At 40.9% G+C, this 20,081-nt stretch overlaps 2 long non-coding RNA genes across 2 annotated transcripts; one reads left to right on the forward strand and one right to left on the reverse strand.

The window, feature by feature from the left end:
* The first annotated feature begins 2,354 nt into the window (after positions 1-2,354).
* On the forward strand, positions 2,355-12,807 carry LOC136013609 (uncharacterized). The gene is made up of 3 exons (XR_010612298.1): positions 2,355-3,717; positions 4,285-4,343; positions 11,002-12,807. It is a non-coding gene; the product is annotated as an uncharacterized LOC136013609 (long non-coding RNA).
* LOC136013608 (uncharacterized) lies at positions 3,638-18,751 on the reverse strand. The gene is made up of 5 exons (XR_010612297.1): positions 18,669-18,751; positions 5,973-6,089; positions 4,997-5,141; positions 4,264-4,323; positions 3,638-3,699 (listed from the first exon to the last, which is right to left on the reverse strand). It is a non-coding gene; the product is annotated as an uncharacterized LOC136013608 (long non-coding RNA).
* Between the last annotated feature and the right edge of the window lie 1,330 nt (positions 18,752-20,081).

The raw sequence follows: 20,081 nt of genomic DNA on the forward strand, positions 1-20,081 counted from the left end.
TGTTCATGTTTTGCAAATTAAGTCATATTTCCTGACCGCAGAGTGTTTTGCATAGGAAACTGTTCTTACTCACAGTTTCAAATCCCATTCAGTGAGTTTTATTAGACAGTTTATTAGACTTATTCTTGAACTATAGATTAATTGTGGTTGTGCAATACAGATTTAAATTCTATGCTGCGTATATAACTTATTAACAATTAGCTGAAGTTTGGTGTTTGATGTATTTGAACAGTTTGCAGGAAAGCAGAGCCTTAGGCTGGTTACTACTACTGATAGCGCTTTTGACCCATGGGCTCACAGAAAATTGCATTGGAACAGGAAAGCATCTTTTGCAAGCCTGTGAAATGTGATTGCCATGCAATGCAGGAACAAAAAGCACAGGTGGTCATCTAGTCGGATTTTGTTGAACAAAAAGCAGAAAAACAGAACACCTGAAGCACCAAAACTGTTGCCAGCTACCAGGAACTGGCTGCAGAAAAAAGAAAAGGCAGAACAAACAGGCTGCCTTAACCCAAGTAGGATTTGGCATCCTGCAAGTTACAGAGAGGGTATCTATTGCAGGAACCGATCGCTCCAGACACCAGTGTTGACCTGACTTCCTATCCCTATCTTCTTTTTTTATGGAGCTGACACCTGACAGGGAGACATTAGAAAAGGGGTACTGGGTCTATCTGTTTACCTAAGAAAATCTATACAGTGGCTCATAGACATCAAACATTCCTAAGGCTGATGCTGTTCTTTCCAATCACACCTTGTTACCTGCATAGCTTTTGTGGCTACTTCTTAACAGTCTGAGCGCCACGAGCTATTCCCACGTATTTTATGCCTATGCTTGTGTGACATTTTCAACACATGATGTGGCATATGACCATGCAGTTAAAAGCAGGACTACAGTGTTTGCTATGTTGTGCTGTAAAGCTCTTCTAAGAGTCCCAGCTTTTTGTCCCATGACTATAGTGTTTGCTACCTTGTCCTGTAAAGTTCTTCTAAGAGTCCCAGCTCTCTGTCCCAGACATCTCTTCTGAAGAAGAAACATACTTATGACATAGAAGTATGGGATGGCAGAAAGTAGTTTTTTTGTACTCAAGCTCTGCTAAAAAAGAGTAAAATACAAGAGCTATACAAAGGGATGAGGTTGAGTCCCAGAGTTTGCCTTTCAGTGGGACTTCAAGGCTTGGGATGGACAGCTGGCAGGGGTCAGAGACACTGTGACTTTGGACATTCAGCAGACACAAATCTGTGGGCACAGGATGTTAACAGAACGTGGGGTAGATGTTATGATGCCCTTGCAAGTATTTATAGCCTTCTGGAACTGGAGGCAGACTGAAAGAGAGCTCTTATAGACTTCAAAGCACCGAGCACTCCCACCATGTGGGCTGTGGATGTATTTTCCTGTGCAGTTCATACGCTGCAGAACCAGGATTGTGAAAGAGGGCGGAAGAGATCTAAGGATGAATAATCAGAGAACTTCAAGCACATGCTGTCCAACACGAAAACTTCAAATCTGTGCCCTGAACAAGTCTGGGGGAGGGAGAGACAAAACGCATGAGTTTTTAGCTAAGAGGATAGAAAAATATGTTCAAAGGTCAACTTAAGAAGTGAAAGAAGCTGAACACGATATAAACCCAATTCCCCTTCACCATCTTTTTTCAGTGGGGGCTTCTGTGACCAGACCCTGAGTGTGTAGGCTCTAGAGAAGCGGTGGGCATAGCAGGGCAGCAGGAGCTTCTTTTTGCTGAATGATGCCCCAGCATTTTCAGAAGGAAAACCTCATATCTTCAGATAAAGCCAGAAGAGATCAGGTGAAGTACTAAATATAACTAAGATATGAAAGAAAAGTAATGAGATGGAGTGTTGCAAAATGAAAAGTGAAGCACCCCATGGAATTCTCTGCTAATTTTCAGTGGGGTTTTGCTTTGGGGTTTTGAGAGTTCCTGGGGGCAGAAATGCAAGCTGTGCAAGTCCTGAAGGGACTGTACACTCTGTCCTTCCACTTCTTGAGATGACTCTTTTCTTCCAAATGCCAGAAGGCTGCTTGCCTGCCCGCCCCTGTACTTTCAGAGTATCTCTCTCCCCTGTGCAATCAAAGGGAGTCTAGTCATCACCTGAAGTTATTTTTAATGTTTAACGTGGAAACACCTATGTAAGTGTGAAACAGTGTCACAGGAAATTGAGTAACTGGGGCAGACTTTTTCCTTTTTATTTATTTATCTTTTTTAAATTGCTTAAAATGATTTGATCTGTTTTATCCCTGTAAATCTTTCTTAGGCTCTATTTAAAGATACAGTTCAATATGTAAACTATATATTAAACCTGTATTATTGGTGTAGTTTCTGTTTCTGTATTATAAGCTTTTGTTAAAAATACATCTAATTAGAGACATTCTACTTTTCAATGTTCAAATCAACTCTTCAGCTGAAACTCAGTCTCTGAAAGATTCTCGAATAATTCTGTTGTTGGGAATGTGATATTTCTGGCTCAGCCTGTAAGGACTTACTTACATAGAATTACTGTGCTCAACGCAGGGGAATTTGGCCACAGCAATAGATAACTGAGTTTGGCCTGTGCCTGGCTGATGGCTCTTGAGAATGCGCCAGACTCAGAGGAGACGCCAGCATCATTCCTGCATCTTAGAAGCACTTTGAACTCAGCCTGAGCTCAAGCTGCGTAGCAATACTGCACATTTTCATGGAGGGTAACTGGAGATGCCCGAACCCTTTCTGAAAGTGCTTTTCTAGACAGGAAAGGTCCCAAGCCATCCTTTGCGTCTGATTTTAAAATAAGGGACATACACTCAAAATTCTGAGAGGCTCGAGCACTACTCACACCTGACATTTCCTCTTGGGAATGAATACCAGCAATTTAAACCTTCTTGCATGACATTCATATTATCTTCTTTTCCAAAATTAAGATGTTTTTAGCTGAATACACAACAAACCTTCACAGTAGTGCACTGCAGGCTATGAACTGGAACTGAAGTCAAATTTCAAGTAATGGTGTATCACATAAATCCCAGTTAAAAGCGTGAGAGATGAAAACAATATAAAAGTGTAGAAAAAAATTTGAGGTTAGTGAAAAAGCCGTTTTACAAGGATTAGGCTCTGATTTTGGTCAGCAGGATACTGATCATTCAAAGATTAAAACCAAAAAGCTTATTGTGCTGGATGTCTTCAAATTGTTAGACTCAATAAGAATAATAAGTGAATGGTTCATGAGCTTGTCCTGTACATACAAGAATTCATATTAAAATTTATAATTAATTCATATTGTAATGTGTTAGCTCTGTGTTAATATGAATTTCTTCTGAAAGTGTAGAAATAAATTTTAAAAGAAGAAAATATTCATAGCTACGTACAGGGATGCAATTAAAAGCAGATGTTATTTCTGATGAGATTATGCTATCACTTACACAATATAGTCCCATGGCTCACATGATTGATGTACAGGATCACATGACTGATGTACAGGATTTCATAGTTACTTCTATAAGTGTTTCAATCAATGAAGTAAAAAAGTTAAAAAAACCCCAACAAACCCAAACCAAACCCATTTAAAAAAGTAATATTTTTTTATTATATAATTTCCAGACTGTTCCTTCACTAAGATGATTCAAAGTTCTTCAACTTCCATTTATCTTGCTAATCTCAAGCAGTAATTCAAGTCAGTCTAGTGATTCATTTCAGATGGCTGTTTCAGCATCTAAGTGGGAAAGTCAAGGTCAGTCAAGATAAGTACCGATATAAGAATCAAGTATCTTATGTGCCTCTGTTACAGATTTGGACTTGTTATTTCTGCTGTATGTGCATGCCAGATTAAAGATTTTATATTACAGAAGCAGCTTTATACTCAGTGTCTCATTCAAATCTATTAGAACACCAGACTAGTTTACTTGCTGACTGTGGAAGCAGAATGAGATTTCTTCCATCAATTTGGGAATGGGAAAGGGATTCATTATTTTTGCCGTTTGTTTTGGTTTGGTTTGGTTGTTTTGGTTTGTTTTGGTTTTTAGATTTTCGTGAGGAAGAAATCAGCTTACTTGGGAATTAGATTATGTCACATTCAGAGCAAAAGTATCTGTGTATTGCTCAGAACTGAATCAGTACTGATTTTTTCTAAGTTCCTCCTGTTGAAAGAGTACAAACAAATACATCTTTTTCATGCTCTGTGTGTGCTTGTTTAAGATGTATGAAGTTCTTGGGAGGGGCTGAGAAGGATATCAGGAGTTTTATCACTTCCTGACATATTTGTATTAAACCAAATTACTTCATTCCTGCTCCATTTTAGACAGGCTGCAGCGTCTCCTGACTCCTGGTTCACCACCATCTGGAAGAAACACACAGCAGGTATTATTTTATGTTTCTTACTACATCTCTCCGTTGCTGTCTCTATTGGTGCAACACAGAGTGGTAAGGGTATGGCAGTAGCTTTAGATGCTATGGAGTATCAGGCTCTAAAAATCCGTTTGACGTGCATCCATGAACTTCAGAAAGAAAACCAGAAACATCTTAAATATTCACTACATGCCTACTGCTCTTTATTTTTCATTCTGTTATATATGGAGGAATTTCAGGTAAAAGCCTTTGTTTGAAAGATTAACTGGTGGTGTTCAAAAATCCCTTTCGGGATAGGGAACCTATGCATGTTCTCACTAATGAAAGTGGATGACAGCAGCGGTACAAGCACTATCCCAGGACTGTCTCTTCTCCCTGCACGCTCACTACTAGGAAATACCTGCTGTGGTACAGGGTTTAGCCAGGCTAGGGACTTTTCAAAGTCAGAAGTGAAGCTGAGGGCACCCTTTTGAGGGCACCCTTTTGAGTTCAGTTTAGCCAGATGGAGAGAAATCTCAGACAACCTGTTCTCTGGCCCATTCATTTATTTGTGCTAAGGTAAGTGGGGGTTGTCACAGACCATCTGGATCTCTCAAATTTATAGGGCAACATAGTCTATAAATGAAACTTAATTTTATGAGCATTAGGAAAGAAAAGAAACAAACCTATTGGACAAGGCTTTGAGCAACCTGGTCTAGTGGAAGATGTCTCTGCCTGTGACGAGGGGGTTGTCACTAGATGATGGTTAAGCTCTCTTCCAATCCAAACCATTGTATGACGATGATGGTGATAATGATGATTCTGAAGAAACTGACAATCAATATGCAAGGGTGATGACTGCAGGGCACAAAAAACTACAGGTGATAGTGGCTGCATAATGACCTTTACACCTTACTGGCACTGCCTCCTGCCTACATGTTGCCCTCATTTTGACCTAGTGGCACTGTTCCCTGCGTACATCAGGCCTTAGCATGAGTTGTCTTTTATCCAAGATCTGAGTAGGAATTGCGTGAACAATCACAGGGATGCAGGTCTATGAAGTAGGTTTCAATTTTGTTGTGAAAGCTGTATTTTCTTGTGGCAGAAAAGACAAAAGGGCAGGGCATGAATCTGACAAAAGACAAGAAACACAGCTTTGAAGCCTGCAACACAATGCACTTTCAGTTGGAATAAGTTGCAGCACCCAAGCAGGGATGCAGAAAAGCTTTGGCATCTAAAAAGAGCTTATGCTGTGTGCTACACTGCTGACATAGACCCACCCTCAAACTCTACACCGTTAATTACACAGGCATCTACCTGGAGCAACATGAAGTGCAATCTGCGTCTTTCTCATGAACAGTAAGTTCATCCTTTGTAGCTTTTATAAAGGATATGGTGTTATTAGCCAGTCTAGGTGTGATCAACTCTGCTGATTTTGGGCTGTCAATGCACAGCAGAGATTTCTACTTGGCTTCGTAAGGTGTGTAAACACGTAACTGCTAGAAGGTGCAAATACTCTCACCAATTAGATGTGGTATTTTGTAGACAGCCTCTGTTTCTCTCACAAGGCTGCCATAGGTTATGGGGAAGGGCAAGCTGATGCAAGCCCTGATGGAGGCAGCTGCATTAAGAATCAAAGATGTGACTGGGAGTGCTACTCACCTGGTGTCTCAGTGACACCTCCAGGCCCGTGTCAAAGCAGAGATACGGAGCATTAGGGGACAAGAAGCACTGAGTCACTTTTCCAATTCTGAAGCTGTAGGAGGACTAAAGAAATACCTACAATGGATGTAAATGTTGTGAGAATTTTGGAAATATTTAGGCACACTGGCAACCTTTTTCAGCAGCTAGGGAATTGCTCTGAAGTCAAATGCTATTGTTCAGATCTAAAAATATGCAGAACTTGAAAACAGAGGAAGATGGTTTGGCAGCATCTTCTCTTATTCCCTGACACACGTGAAAGAAGGAGACAAAACAGGAATCTCTAGCACATCCCTTTATTGTTATATATCTTCCCAGTTGCCTGGAAATGAGGGAGAGAAGCACAAAGAGGTAAAGCCAACACTATCTCAAGAAACTTCAAAACAATCTTAGCTGCTCATAAATCAGTACAGTCATACAGTGAAAATGACAGTTTCCAACTTCTAAGGGACTTCTAAGTATTTGTAAGTTACAAGATATGCATGGGTTAATAAATTCTAAGGCATGGAAAAGAGAGGAACAGGATAAGGTGGGAAAGGAAGAGGATGCATAAGGGTTGAGATGATGACAGACACTTCAGGCACACATTTCAAGCTTTAGCTAAAACTAGATGAATACTGGCAGTGTCACTGTATGATTTAAATTGTGCCTATTATGGACTAAACAAAATCCTGCCTTATTGAACAGATGGATTTTATATTGTACAAAAATGATCTCATTCAATTACCTAGAAGTATTGTCTAATGTGGTTTGCTGCAATTCTGGAAGAAAATTCTAGGTTAAAATTACCACTTTAGTTTATGTTTTAATCATGGTGGAACTTTGCCCTTATGCTCGCTGGTAGACAAAGGAAGAGGTTTTGAATCTTTCTGAGTGGACCTTTGTTGTTCTCCTGGGTTCAGGAAGAACTAATTGATGCCATCCTCCGCAGCTCTTTCTTGTAAAATTAAGGTAAGAAACCATTTGTGTTTGAAGTTGGCTCAGCTGTTTATGTAAGATTGACCTACTCAAAAAGAACAATGAATCTGATCCATAAGAAAAAGACTTCACAAATGAAAACATAAGTTGTGAAGTGAGGACTTATGCAAAAATACGGACTTGCTTAGCATTATGTGTAAGAAAAATGCCCCAACAAGCCATCTTCAATAGAAAGCACAATCAAACATCAAAGAATTCACAGCTACGTCATCAAAATGGGTAAACATTTACAATGACTTATAAAAGCATATCTCCTCGTTACTAACTCAGGTCAATTTCCACCACTAATTGGGTCAGCTAACCACAAAGGCACATGCTTCACTTCCTCTTCAAGCATGTCCTTTGGTGGCTTCTCAGAAAGTTGAAGCTTGTATACTTTATGGCAATACTTTGAAAGACTCCAGAATCATGAATGTTCCTTTCTTAGCCATCACCTTCCTTCTGTTCTGTTTTGCTTCTCTTTTCCTCAGTTAATTCCCCTATTTTTTAATCATCTTGAAATAAAATACCTTTTTTTCATCTTTTATATGTTCAGCTGCCACTTCCTGTAAAATTTTAAATGTTTGGGTTTGTTTTGAGGTTTGTTTTTTTTTTTTCAACAACACCTTTTTCTGTAACTTCCTTAATTTTTTGTTTGTTTGTTTGTTTCTGCCTGGTCTTACTCATTTCTTTGCTTTCTTTAGGTTCTGTGATAAAGCTACGCACATATGGCATTTCTTCACCCCTATCCTCGATTCCTTACTAGTTCAAATACCCTTTTTCCTCCTCTTATTTTTTACATCAGGTTTGGCTTCCCATTCTCCTTCTCTAATTTGTTTAATCCAGCACCACTTGTTTTCATCATTATGAGAAATTAGGAACTTCTTTGAAACTATAATCACAGAATTGTAGAATCACAGAATGGTTTGGGTTGAAAGGGACCTTATAGATCATCCAGTTCCAACCCCCTGCCATGGGCAGGGACACCTTCCACTAGATCAGATTGCTCCTAGCCCAGTCCAACCTGGGCTTCAACACTGCCAAGGATGGGGCAGACATAACTTCTCTGAGCAACCTGTGCCAGTGTCTCACCATCCTCACAGTAAAGAAGTTCCTTCTTATATCTAATTTAAATGTCCCCTCTTTCAGTTTAAAGCCATTTGCCCTTATCCTGTCACTACATGTCCTTGTAGAAAGTCCCTCTCCAGCTTTCCTATAGGCCTTTCCTGTTATCTTTCACATCCCTTGCAGACTCAATTCTAACTAGGCCTTAGCTTTCCTGACCTGGTCCCTAGCTTCCCAGACAACGTCCCTGTGTTCTTCCCAGGCCACCTGTCCTCTCTTCCACCTTTTATAAGCTTCTTTTTTCCCCTCCAAGTTTTCTCAGTCTGTTTGAACCAGACTGCCAAATGTAATTAAATATCTGAAAATGTGGAACAAAACACAACTGATAAATAATTTCTTCAATAGAGACCAAACTTGCAACACCTGCAAGTGCTGATGCTACTTTTATTCTTTGTGGCTGTTGCAGCTCTTCCCTTACTGAGTGTTACAGGGAGAGGCAGGAAGCCTGTCAAACCACAGAAGTACAAGCACAGTGTACTGGTACCTTTTGAGTAATGTTCCAGTTGCAGTCTAAGCTTCTGTAGTGCTGCACTGATTGCTACTACGCCCTATATTGATGTAGTAGGTATTATTGACCCTTACACTGCCAGTGAGGAGTTGTTTTCCCTGTAGTCTGCTTTGGGTTTTCTTCTAGGTGTTAAAAAAATATTTATAATCAATAAACTCATGGTTTTAGTCTAATCAATCTCATTTGAAAATTGTTATTACTGAACAAAACTAGTGACCACTTCAACACTGCAACAAGTGTAAGTTCCCAAAAGCACTGCGGGAGTGTCCTTCAACTATTTGCATTAATAAGATGAAACAACAGAACGTTAAGCAACAGAATTGCTCTACGGCTTACTTCAGCACAGGCTTTCCCTTTTTTTTAATGTGTTATGACTAGCTGGCATTAGACTTCACAAGGTGATTTACAATAACATTAGAATCATAGAATCATAGAATAGTTAGGGTTGGAAAGGACCTCAAGATCATCTAGTTCCAGCCCCCCTGCCATGGGCAGGGACACCTCACACTAAACCATGTCACCCAAGGCTCTGTCCAACCTGGCCTTGAACACCGCCAGGGATGGAGCACTCACAACCTCCCTGGGCAACCCATTCCAGTGTCTCACCACCCTAACAGGAAAGAATTTCCTCCTTATATCAAATCTAAACTTCCCCTGTTTAAGTTTTAACCCATTACCCCTTGTTCTGTCACTACAGTCCCTGATGAAGAGTCCCTCCCCAGCATCCCTATAGGCCCCCTTCAGGTACTGGAAGGCTGCTATGAGGTCTCCACACAGCCTTCTCTTCTCCAGGCTGAACAGCCCCAACTTCCTCAGCCTGTCTTCATACGGGAGGTGCTCCAGTCCCCTGATCATCCTCGTGGCCCTCCTCTGGACTTGTTCCAGCAGTTCCATGTCCTTCTTACGTTGAGGACACCAGAACTGTACACAATACTCCAGGTGAGGTCTCACAAGAGCAGAGTAGAGGGGCAGGATCACCTCATTATTCATTAATAATGAATAGGTAGTATTGTGGATAGAGTTGGTAGAAACTCTAAGTTTCTGAGTAATCTCTTTTTAATATTGTTAAAATTACCCCTTTGAAACAGATTTTCTATACTCCTTAGTCATCTAAGTTTGTTTTTGAATAGGAAAGTCACCCAAATCCACTCTGAAATTCCTAAAATGATGTTTAAGAAGAAAAATACTGTGCCTACATCCTTTAAAGCCAGAAACAGGAACACAGTCAGGGATGTGTTTTTGATGTAGCTTGCATTTCTGTGCAGTGTTACATGGATTTGGCCAATTTATAAATCACTGCATTTTTCACCTCTCGCATGCTCATATTTGGTGAGTTGCCAGCTAAGGCCTTTGAGTATTTTTCTTTTCGGATGTTTTATCTGATTTCTGTATGTGCTCTGGGCCCTCAGTTTCTGTGCCATAAGAGAGGAAGTGCTCATTATTGCAACATTTTCATAAGTCATTGTTGCCATCCCTTGCCAGAAACCCTAGAAAATTCTGGGCCCTGTCTGCAATAGATACCAGTGCAAGGAAGGTAAAGAGACAACCTATGACTGGCTGGGGTCAGGTCGCAGGCTCGTTTATCCCACATACTAGCATGTCTCTGAAAGCTGTCCTAAACTGTAGCTCCTTCAGAGGAGTCTATCAACACCAAACGATGACTCGTCTTTGCTTACGCTTTTTCTTTCCCCTTTTCTACCCTGGCTTTCCTGGTGACTGGATTTCTGTGGTTAATGGCTCAAATGTACAGCAAGGGTCACAGGGCGGTCCAGAGGAGGAACCTACCAGTCACAGAATTCCCTGGGGGGAGGCAGGAGGTCTCTAAATGAGGCACAGCCATGCTCCTTCACCTCCCCACCAGTAGTGTTTAATCATGAATAAGCAACCTCACCCAGTCAGCATACAAGTATCTCAGATTTGTAATGTTTTCAGTGAACTGAAACATGTCCTTGAAAAGCTGCTATTGAAGAAAGCAAAACAAGCTTTGAGAAGTTTTTTCTAAGTGAAGCAACAAAGGAAAATACCAGTTTTGTAACTTGTTGGACCTGTGCACTTTCTAAGAACAGAGACAAGGTCTGCTCTACAATGAGATCTACGTTGGAGACAGCTTACCTAAAGTACAGATTTAGCTTCTTTCCTTTAGGTCTGTCCTTTCCCTTGCAGTCTGTTAAATCCTTCACCTTAGTTTCTCCTTCTCCCAGATACAGCATCACATCATGCTGAAACTGCTTTCTGCAGCACTGCTAAGCAACACAACACAAACACCACGCAAATGAAGGGCAGGGAAATAAAGAGAATGCTTACTGTTGAATCATGTGAACAAAAATTATTGTTTCCAGCTTGCCTGCATGTAATGTGAATTTCCACCCTCAGCATACCCTCTCCTCTTCCACTCTTCAGGTTTCTCCTGAAGAGCAAGGAACTGAAATGAGGAGGACATGAACCTCACTTAACACCTGATGGCATAAAGGAGGCTGGGAACATTCAGCTTTTCCCGTTTGCTCCAGGGATGGAATAGATACTGCATCCCAAGGCATCATCTTCCCAGCTCTCCAAAGAGTGGCCAGAGACCTGGAGGATCAAAGGGGATTGTTTAGGGGAATCAGTTGTTACAGTAAATTGAACTTTTTCATGCATCCCCAAAAAGCATTTAAAAAGCATAGCTGCTTTGTCCATTTTAATTCACTTTCAAAACTCTATGCTTAGCACTCATGAGAGATTTATATTACCAATTTAATAGCTTACACTACCATCAGCTCAAAATACAAATGTGATACCAGTTAAATGGTAGTCCCAAATCCAGATTTTTTGCCTCCTATATCAGACAGTCAGGTCAACCACTTTGTTTCAGCTAACACCCAGTTATCACATAGTGATTTATCACCAGTTTTAGGGAATGCCCCAAAGGAGAAAGCCTTGAAGTGGCTCATGCATTCTCTGCCAATGTTCTTTTAAACTGGTTATGTTGCTCAGTCTCTCATCCCTGAACCTTCTTCATCACAGAGTGGTTGCTTTTGTCTGGGGAAGCATCAAGGCTTCCGTGAGCAATGGTGAATGGGGTGGCTCTGAATTCCTTACTGCGTCTTGCAAAAAGAGTTAAATCGGCTAAAGTTAATTTCATAATAGCAGTAAGAGATAGCAGTTATTGTTGAATGAAAGAAAGCAACTACTTGACTGGAGGTTATGAGGTTACATCCTGTTGCAGGCTTCCTTTGAAAAGAAAAGCCAAAAAAACTTCCAAACAAGTCCGCATCAATGGCAATCTCCTTTAGGTTGCTGTGAATCCCGTAAATAAAGTCAGGTCTCCCCACACAGAATTTGCTCCTACTGGGTACTCCTGATTATTTAACAGCTTTTTGATACTTCATGTAGACAAATAGTAACACTCTGCCCTCCAGATCCAGAGAGCTCAGCTGAAGTAAACAAGAAATGGAGAGTAGCAAAGCTCAGGGACATGCTTCTCACTCTCCAGCTACACTCACCCGTACAACAGCGGTTAACCTCTGAGTCAAAGCTGCGGCTGCTGTTCTTACTGCTCCACCCCCTGCCACCGCAGCCCGATGACATTTGAATGATGGGTTTGAATTAGGATTCCAGTTCAAACATTTGTCACAAACTTGTTCTTAAAACTCGTTTGCTCTTTTGCGGGGGATCATGAGGCAGCTTTTCCCTACTTGAAAGCACAGCCGTGTTATATCTTGCAATATTATTCATATGATAATGAATGATACTTCATTTCACTTTTCTTAATCTTTCTTCTTGGTATGGCTCCAGAAACCTGACATATCTTGCCTTCTTCCACTCCTTTCTTCCTGCTGATACAAACTCTCTTCTTGCCATTCACTCAGCATCTTAATACCCTACTTTTCAAGAGGCTATTTCTGACTGTCCATAAAGGTCCTGCTCAAATTTTCCTCTTCCTCATCCAACTCTGCCTGATTTGATCACCTTTGAAGGCCTAAGACAAAAGTTCAGACAGTAATACTTTCTATAGAATTAAAACTGTCAAAACATAAACAGATTTATCTCACAACTTTGTAGCAGAAAGGTCTGGATGTTTAAGAGGAAGATGTTTCCTCTGGTAGAACGCTGGGAAGCACGAAGTCTGGCAACAGCTTTCTTACATTATTGCCCTCTATTGTGCCTGACATCTCATGAAATAAAAATCCACTGTAGTGGAGACAAATCAAATTATATGAAGGATTTTCACTTCTTGTCACAATGGATTACTTGAACTCAAAGTGTGTATGGGATGTATGTTCTCTTTTGTTTCTAAACTTGTGCAGTATAGGAACCTAGTACTTTAATTGGGGCATGAACTGGGGCATGATTTGATATAACATGAAGAAGAATATAGTTTAGGCTGTGACTGTGACCACTACAGTACCCATCTCTGTGAGTACTCACATGCAATTTAGACAAAAGACAGGATAAAAAGTGCACATTGAAATCCAGAGAAGGAAAGCATTTGAAGCCAAATAATTTCAAAATTAACTATTTTTGTTTGTTTGTTTGTTTTGGAACATAGCAGCTTACTGTGCCATCTGCAGCTGTATTTACTGTGGCTGGAGAACTGGTTTTGATTACCAAAATCCAGGCAAAATATTATCCATAGCCCAATAGCTCAATGAACACCGCACCAGTGTTTTACTGTAACTTTAGCATCACAGGCCAGTTGCTAACACAGATAAGCAAGAACCATAGGAACAGAGGTGACCAGCAGGGTAAAAGGATACACACAATATTTTTACTTCTATTCCCATGACAAGATAGTCCTTGAGTGACTGCCAGTAGGAAAATGAAGAAATCTTAATGAAATTCATCAGAAAATTTCACTGTGGCTGTTGAAAATAACAAGATACAGGTTTTTCCTGTTCTTTCATTGTTGTTGTTGTTTTTTTCCCCCATCTACAAAATGCCAATTTATAGCTGTGGTCCAGCTGTCTTTTATAGCAATAAAAACACACAGAATGAATGTCTCCAAAGGAGAAAGAATAAGGCTAGTGGGAGCTGGGATTGCTTGACACCACTGTCAGCATTTGCCAACTCATTTTTAAAGGTTCCACTGACAGAAAACCAGTTCAGGAACTACTTCTGTATTCCACATTACTGTTTGCTTTATTTTGACTAGGCAGAATGCCAGATCTTCAGGCAATGGAAAGTTTCAGTAGAGAGCAAAAAAAGCTCTTACAGCTACTTTCGGAAGCAACAAGAACTTACTAGTTCAAAACGTAGTAATGCAACCTATGAGGGAAATTGTCTTCTTTCTCTTCTGTAGCATGATTCAACAGAAGGATTATCACAAAATAAATCAATGATTAGAAATGCATAAAATGTATTAGAGATGCTGCAGGATGTTCAAGCAGGTCTGAGGACTGGATTCATCTTCTCCAATGTAGACATCTGCTGAGTTCATGAACTCTGTCCTGATCACTCAAGTCAGGCTTTGCAAAAGCCTGAGAGATCTGGAAGCTGAAAGTCCTGAAGAGTTTGCCCTGCAAGGATGGATATAAGGAGGAATGTGACACGTACAGCTGGGTAATGGGAAGAAGAAAAACCTAAGGAGATGAGTGTGGTGGGGGGACACTGACACCTTGTCAGCAAGAAAGCTGGAGACTGTTTTAGTTTCTGCTGAGGGCTGTAAGAGAAGGTCAGGATTTAGGAGAAGCTATCGTGCTGTAATGAGTTGGTCTCCTTATGGTTAAAGACGAGAAAAAAATCGCAAGGTTACTCTTACAAATTCTGAGTTAATGCTTGTGTTTGAAGGACACGTGGAAGGAAAAGCAAAGAAGCAAAACCATCTGAGTAGTGTTATGTGTTATGAATGCTGCTGATGACTAAAAGCCTGCTGAGAAAATAGGTGTGACCTGATCAGTTTGCTGCAATGAATGACAGAGATGCCCTAGGGAGGGCTCTGTCATGGGTAAGCTTCTTTTGTTTATATGCAGGAAAGGCAATGAAAATCTGCCTCGTAGACTTTAAATCTGTCAATTTTTAAGGTGAATCAACCTTAATTAGAACTAACATGCTGGCACTGAGGCAAAGCTATTGCATGACACAGCCATAGCAGTCTCCTCTTTAAAGGGGTTTTGTTAATTGCCCTCCACATGTACTGCTAATTAGATGACTGAATCCAGTTTCTACTTCTTACTTCTAATCTGACTCTTCCTCCTTCTTGTTTGCCTTCGGCTCCTCTTTTTGCAGCCTAGGTTTATGGTAAGGTGGGTACGAAATGGTTGCAAAGAAAAATCACTATCTCAAGTACAGTATTTTGGACTTTAAAACGTACTAAAAAATGGTGGATAGATAAGAAATAAAAATCTAGTAATAAGCACAAATTATGAGCCATTTCCCCCCAAACAGCCTGGGAGTATAAAATTTTTGACTGAGGGAACATGTTGCAATTTCAGCTGTGTTCACCACTCCAGGTTGCTTGGGCTTTTCCTAAGGCTTCCTTACTAAAGGAAGTCCCTATTGAATTCGTTATTAAAGTCCCTATTAAATTTGTGCACAAAGCTTCTGATGATTAGGCAATTAAAAACTACTAACAATGGCAGTACTACTTATTTGTTTTGGCACTTCAGCAAAAACAAGGTGAAAACAGGAAAATCAAAGCTTCTGCGTGAATTCAGTAACAATCCCAGTACAGGACCCTTAAACACGCATGTAGCAGACAAAAAATTGACTGCTTGGCAAAGCATTAATGAAAGTATTCTGCTGGTCTCTGGAAAAGTTTGAGGCAGCATTTAGCACAGTGATTCATATTCAGCCAGTGAATATTCATATTCAGCTCAGCCCTATGAAAGATGGTAAATTACTCCCCAAAGGCGAAGGGTTCATGCTCCAATCATGGGAAATCAACTGCTGTAGACGATTAATTCTGATTTTATCATGAGCATTACCTTCCACACATCCTTCCTTCTAATGTAGGGTGAAATCACCAACATACCCCAGTGTGTTCTGAGACAGAGTTTTATTTTTCAAAGTGCAATCCACTGCAAGTTACTGTTCCTAAAGATTCTTTCTTTTTCAGTTGCTATATTTCAGGGTCTGCTGTAATTGCGTGGATCCTTTTTGTGCTCTTTTAGAAATCTAAAGAATGTTCTTGTATGGGTTTCCTCAGGCCACTTTGTTACTCCAGCTTACTTACTACTTTTGTTCATATAATTTTAGTGGTATTCTAGCAAGACACTGAATGATCTTATAGATATGTAGCCTTTGTACAGTTCATACATATTTTATTGGATGCCCCTTTGTGGGTGGGTAAGAAGGTTAAATCTAGAATTCCTTTGCTCAAAGTTCCAAGTTCCTTTTCAGCATGTGGCCCTTTATTGTACAACATTTAAGAACAATTTCTGACTGCACACTGTACATAGCAAACTGCAAAAGCGGAAGTTAGAGAGCTGCTCATAACAGCTGACAGGTCATAGTCCTTACAAACAAGGATATTTTAAACTCATGCTACATATATACAATGTATAAACCACTTCATCCATCTTACAGATGTCACTGCAAATAAATTACAGCCATCTCAGTTGCACTTCTGCTGACTCCAAGAGCTCTAACCCACAAAACAGGATAAGATCTTGAGGTGGCTATGTGTCAGGCAGAGATACCAAGTTGTGAAACTTGATTTTTATTTCAATGACTCAACTACTGGGTACTTGCTTTGGCTTTGACGTGTATTATTAGTGCCAACATACTGTCTCCACCTCAAGGAAGTCCTAAGCTGACCAATAATAACATTAGCAGCCTGCCTTGAGAACTGTTTCAGTTAAAACCAGAACTGTTCAGGTAATGTTCTGAGTTCATTAAGTAAATGTACTACATTTACTTAAGTAATAATGTGATAAAGCCAAAAAAGCAGGGTTTTGGACCTGCTCAGTCACATTGGAAATGGACTATGCTATAGAGCTTCTGTGTGCTGAAGGCAAAAGGGAAAAATCCCCAACAACTGTCAGCGTTGCTTTGAGAAGGCATGGAAACAAGTCACAGAAAAGACAGAAGAGAAGCATCCTGCTAAGAAAGCAACAGTGATTCTCAGTGGACAGGAGGAGAAAGGTGCTCCTAGCATCATTCCTGGTCAAGCGTTGCAGTGGCAGTCATATAACTGTGGAGACTTTCTCCACTTCAGCTGCAGTTGCACATGGAAACGTGTAGAACTGATGAAAGATGTTATAGCTTTTTTAAAAAAAAAGATTTAGACATCTATTTTTATTTTAAATGAGATTCCAGTTGCAAAAGCTGTCATTTGAGATAACAGGTATGTCCAAGTTTTTCACTCACTTAAAAGTGAATTTGAGATTAGTCACTCTATCCAGTATAAATTTGCTTAAGTGCAGATGACTATAAGTCATAAAATACAAACTCTCTTAGGTGTGGAAATGCCCAGCAGTGTGACTGAACAAGCCTCAGTACATGAAAACCTGTTTCAGGTTACTGCCATGTGTACCAAATAGGCCTGACATGCCTTGGAAGAAGCAACACTATGTAACCACTATGGTGAGTTCAATGTGATGTCTATGTCCTTATGTTTCTTGTTGCTACCCTGTCCTTTCAAAGAAGAGAGAGCTTTGTACAAGAGGGCATTAAGGGGAGAGATCTAGTAGGATATGCAGCTACTCAGTTTTGATTTGGACTTTGGACGTGGCTTACCAGAAATTCAACCACTCCCATGTTTCAGATTGTCTGCAATAATGATCTTGGTGGGCACAAGCTCTGTTGTGCCTAACAAGTGTGCTCAGACTCTAGGAGACTTGGGACTGGTTTGTGTTTTACAAGATCTATAGCTTTTGGTGCTGCACCAAGCTGTAGCAAGACTTAACTCAGTATGAATAAACTCTCTGGTATAATTTTCTGGCTTTGCTTGCTTTCCACATTAATCTATGTAAAAGTACAAGTCGGAGAACTTCAGTGAAATATCAAATTGCCTTTGCTTTAACTAGTGTGACATAGTCATCACTTCCAACACCAGTGACTGATGTCAGAAGCTGTACCTTTCAGGGCCAACTGGAACAACTTACTGTGTTGCTCTGGTCAGTTACTCCAGGATACTGAAAGACACAAACCTCTGTGTGGGTTCTTGGTGTTGACTGATTTCTGAAGAATGCAGTCGCCGTAGCAGCAACCTGGCATCAGCCCAGAGGCTTAAGCCCTGAAACATGCCTCCGAGGCCTGCAGTTGGAAACAACTACTGGCTTTTCCCAATTACATGTGAACTTGGCACTTAAGCACACTCACACAGTTGACTGTAGAGGTAACAGGTTTGGTTGTAAAAGTCACTTGGGAACACAGCTCTACAGTGGAATAAGAACACAAATCTGCAAAGTTGCTCCTCTCTACGTGGAGTCTTACTAGATGTTTCATGATCAAATTCACAACACTCTTAGGAAACTCTAGGAAACATCCTCTGCTCTGAGAAAAGTGCATACTTGACTCCTGAATCACAATTTGGCAGTGCTGACACTTGCGCGTGTTCTTTTGGAAGCATACTTTTGGTTTGGAGTGATTAGTTTCTCTAAAATGAGTGACAGAGAATACATGTGGTTTTCACTTTGGAAGTGTGGTCATGACAAATACAGGGTATCAGAATTATGGAAACAGTGATGTGTGCCAGATTCTACATATGACGATTTTATCTTCAATGTTATCAAGTATTACATACATCCAATATATAATTGTTACTCTTATTTGAGACTGCTGGGTTTCTGGCATGCTCCCTAATCTCTTGCTACATGGTGGAGAGCTTTCCTGGTCATTGCTAGCTACTGGGAGACACTTCTTTTCTGAATCCCCATGCCACCAACTTTCAAACTTTGGATATTGTGGAATGAAATATCGGGCACATAAACAATTACGGCACTCTAATATCTTTGTTCTTAAGATTGCTATGGCCTTTGAAGTTCCCTCAGTTTAGCTACTCAGCTTAACAGCACCCTTAACTCAGAAACAATGAAGGCAAAAGGAGATAAAAGCATTTTGAATGGCTGAAATAGACATGAGAGCTTGTAAAGGCTTATTATAATCATGCACAGCAAGAGAAGTAGAAATTTACTGATCCTACTCACAGAGTGTTTTCTCCCCCTTATATCATTGGATAAGCTGGTAAACATTTCACAGCTTTCTTCTCTGAGAGTTCCGTGTTTCAAGCCAGCTCTTCATCCTGATATTGTCGACATGGAAGAAGGCCAGTATGGGAATCCCTTCTTTCCTCCAATTAGCATTAATGAAACTAAGAGGGAAGCAAACTAGCCCTTCTACCTTAAAAGCCCGAGCTTCCAACTTGGGAAAGTGTGTGTCTGGAACAAAGACCTCCTCTACCATTTAGTAAGTTAAAAGCATGCCTTCCCACATTTTTCCAAAGCCTTAACCAACTTGACAGTCCCTTCACATTGGTTTGGAAATTGTTCAGACCCCAAGATGAAGCTTCTTCTTACATTACATTTTTATAATTCATATTAAAATGTATGTTTACTTCAAAGTAAATGCCTGTGGATGTTGAGTAAAAATGGAGACAGAGGTAAAGAATCCCTCTGAGTACCCTACAGTCATGTCTTGGAGGAGTGACCAACAGTAAGCTTAGGGGAACCAAAATGAAGGAGGCGAAGGCAAACTCGAGGGGGAAGAGGCACTGAATTGAAAATGATGGACAAGGAAACAATTTCAGAGGATCTTCTCCCTGTCTGGAAAGGTTTGCATTTCTATGTTTGAACATGTTTAATTTCACCATCAAACTTCAGAATGAGAACTATATAGAATTACTACCTAAACCCTGAAGGAAGAAAACTATTGTTTGAACTGGAAAAGAGATGCCCTGGCACAGCAGAAGGGACAGCTGACCAAACCAGATAGAAAATAAGCACTTTTGGAAAACAAACAAAGCTCTGCTCCAAATAGAGAGGTTGAGCAACTTCAGGTGATGGAATACGGGAACAGTGGCATCAGGCACTCACATGGCTGTTCCGGTAAATACCTGACGTAAGTGAGTCCCTGCGCTCACTTGCACCAGTGAGGTGCCGGATTCACCAAGAGCTGCTTTTATGTGTGCTACGCAGGCCCCCAGGGCAGGTATGGTTCTGTCTGGTGTGTCTAGGATGCATCATGGTGCACAGGCAGAACCTGTTTCTTTGAAGACGTGAAACGTCTCTGCTCCAAACGGGTGTTATCCCTGCATGACGGCCAACCCCGCACGCCCAGCTGGCCACAGGGCTCTCCCGCTTTCCAGGATCAGGCTGCCCAGGGCTCGCCAAGAGCCCCGAGGGCAGCTGTTGGAAAACGGGTGTCCGCATAGTGCTGAAGTCAGGAAGGGGAGCGAAACCCAGGCGTGGCGCCTATAGGAAGTGGGTTGCTGCCAGAGAAAACACGGTTAGCCCGACCTTCGGGGGGATGCTCCAGGGGAGGCCACCCGGGACAGCACCGTGAAGGCCCGCCCGCCCCAGGTGCCGCAGGCCCTCGGGGCTCACTTGGCTTTGGTCGGCTCC

The sequence above is a fragment of the Lathamus discolor genome, chromosome 4, assembly GCF_037157495.1.
Source record: "Lathamus discolor isolate bLatDis1 chromosome 4, bLatDis1.hap1, whole genome shotgun sequence".
NCBI lineage: Eukaryota > Metazoa > Chordata > Aves > Psittaciformes > Psittacidae > Lathamus > Lathamus discolor.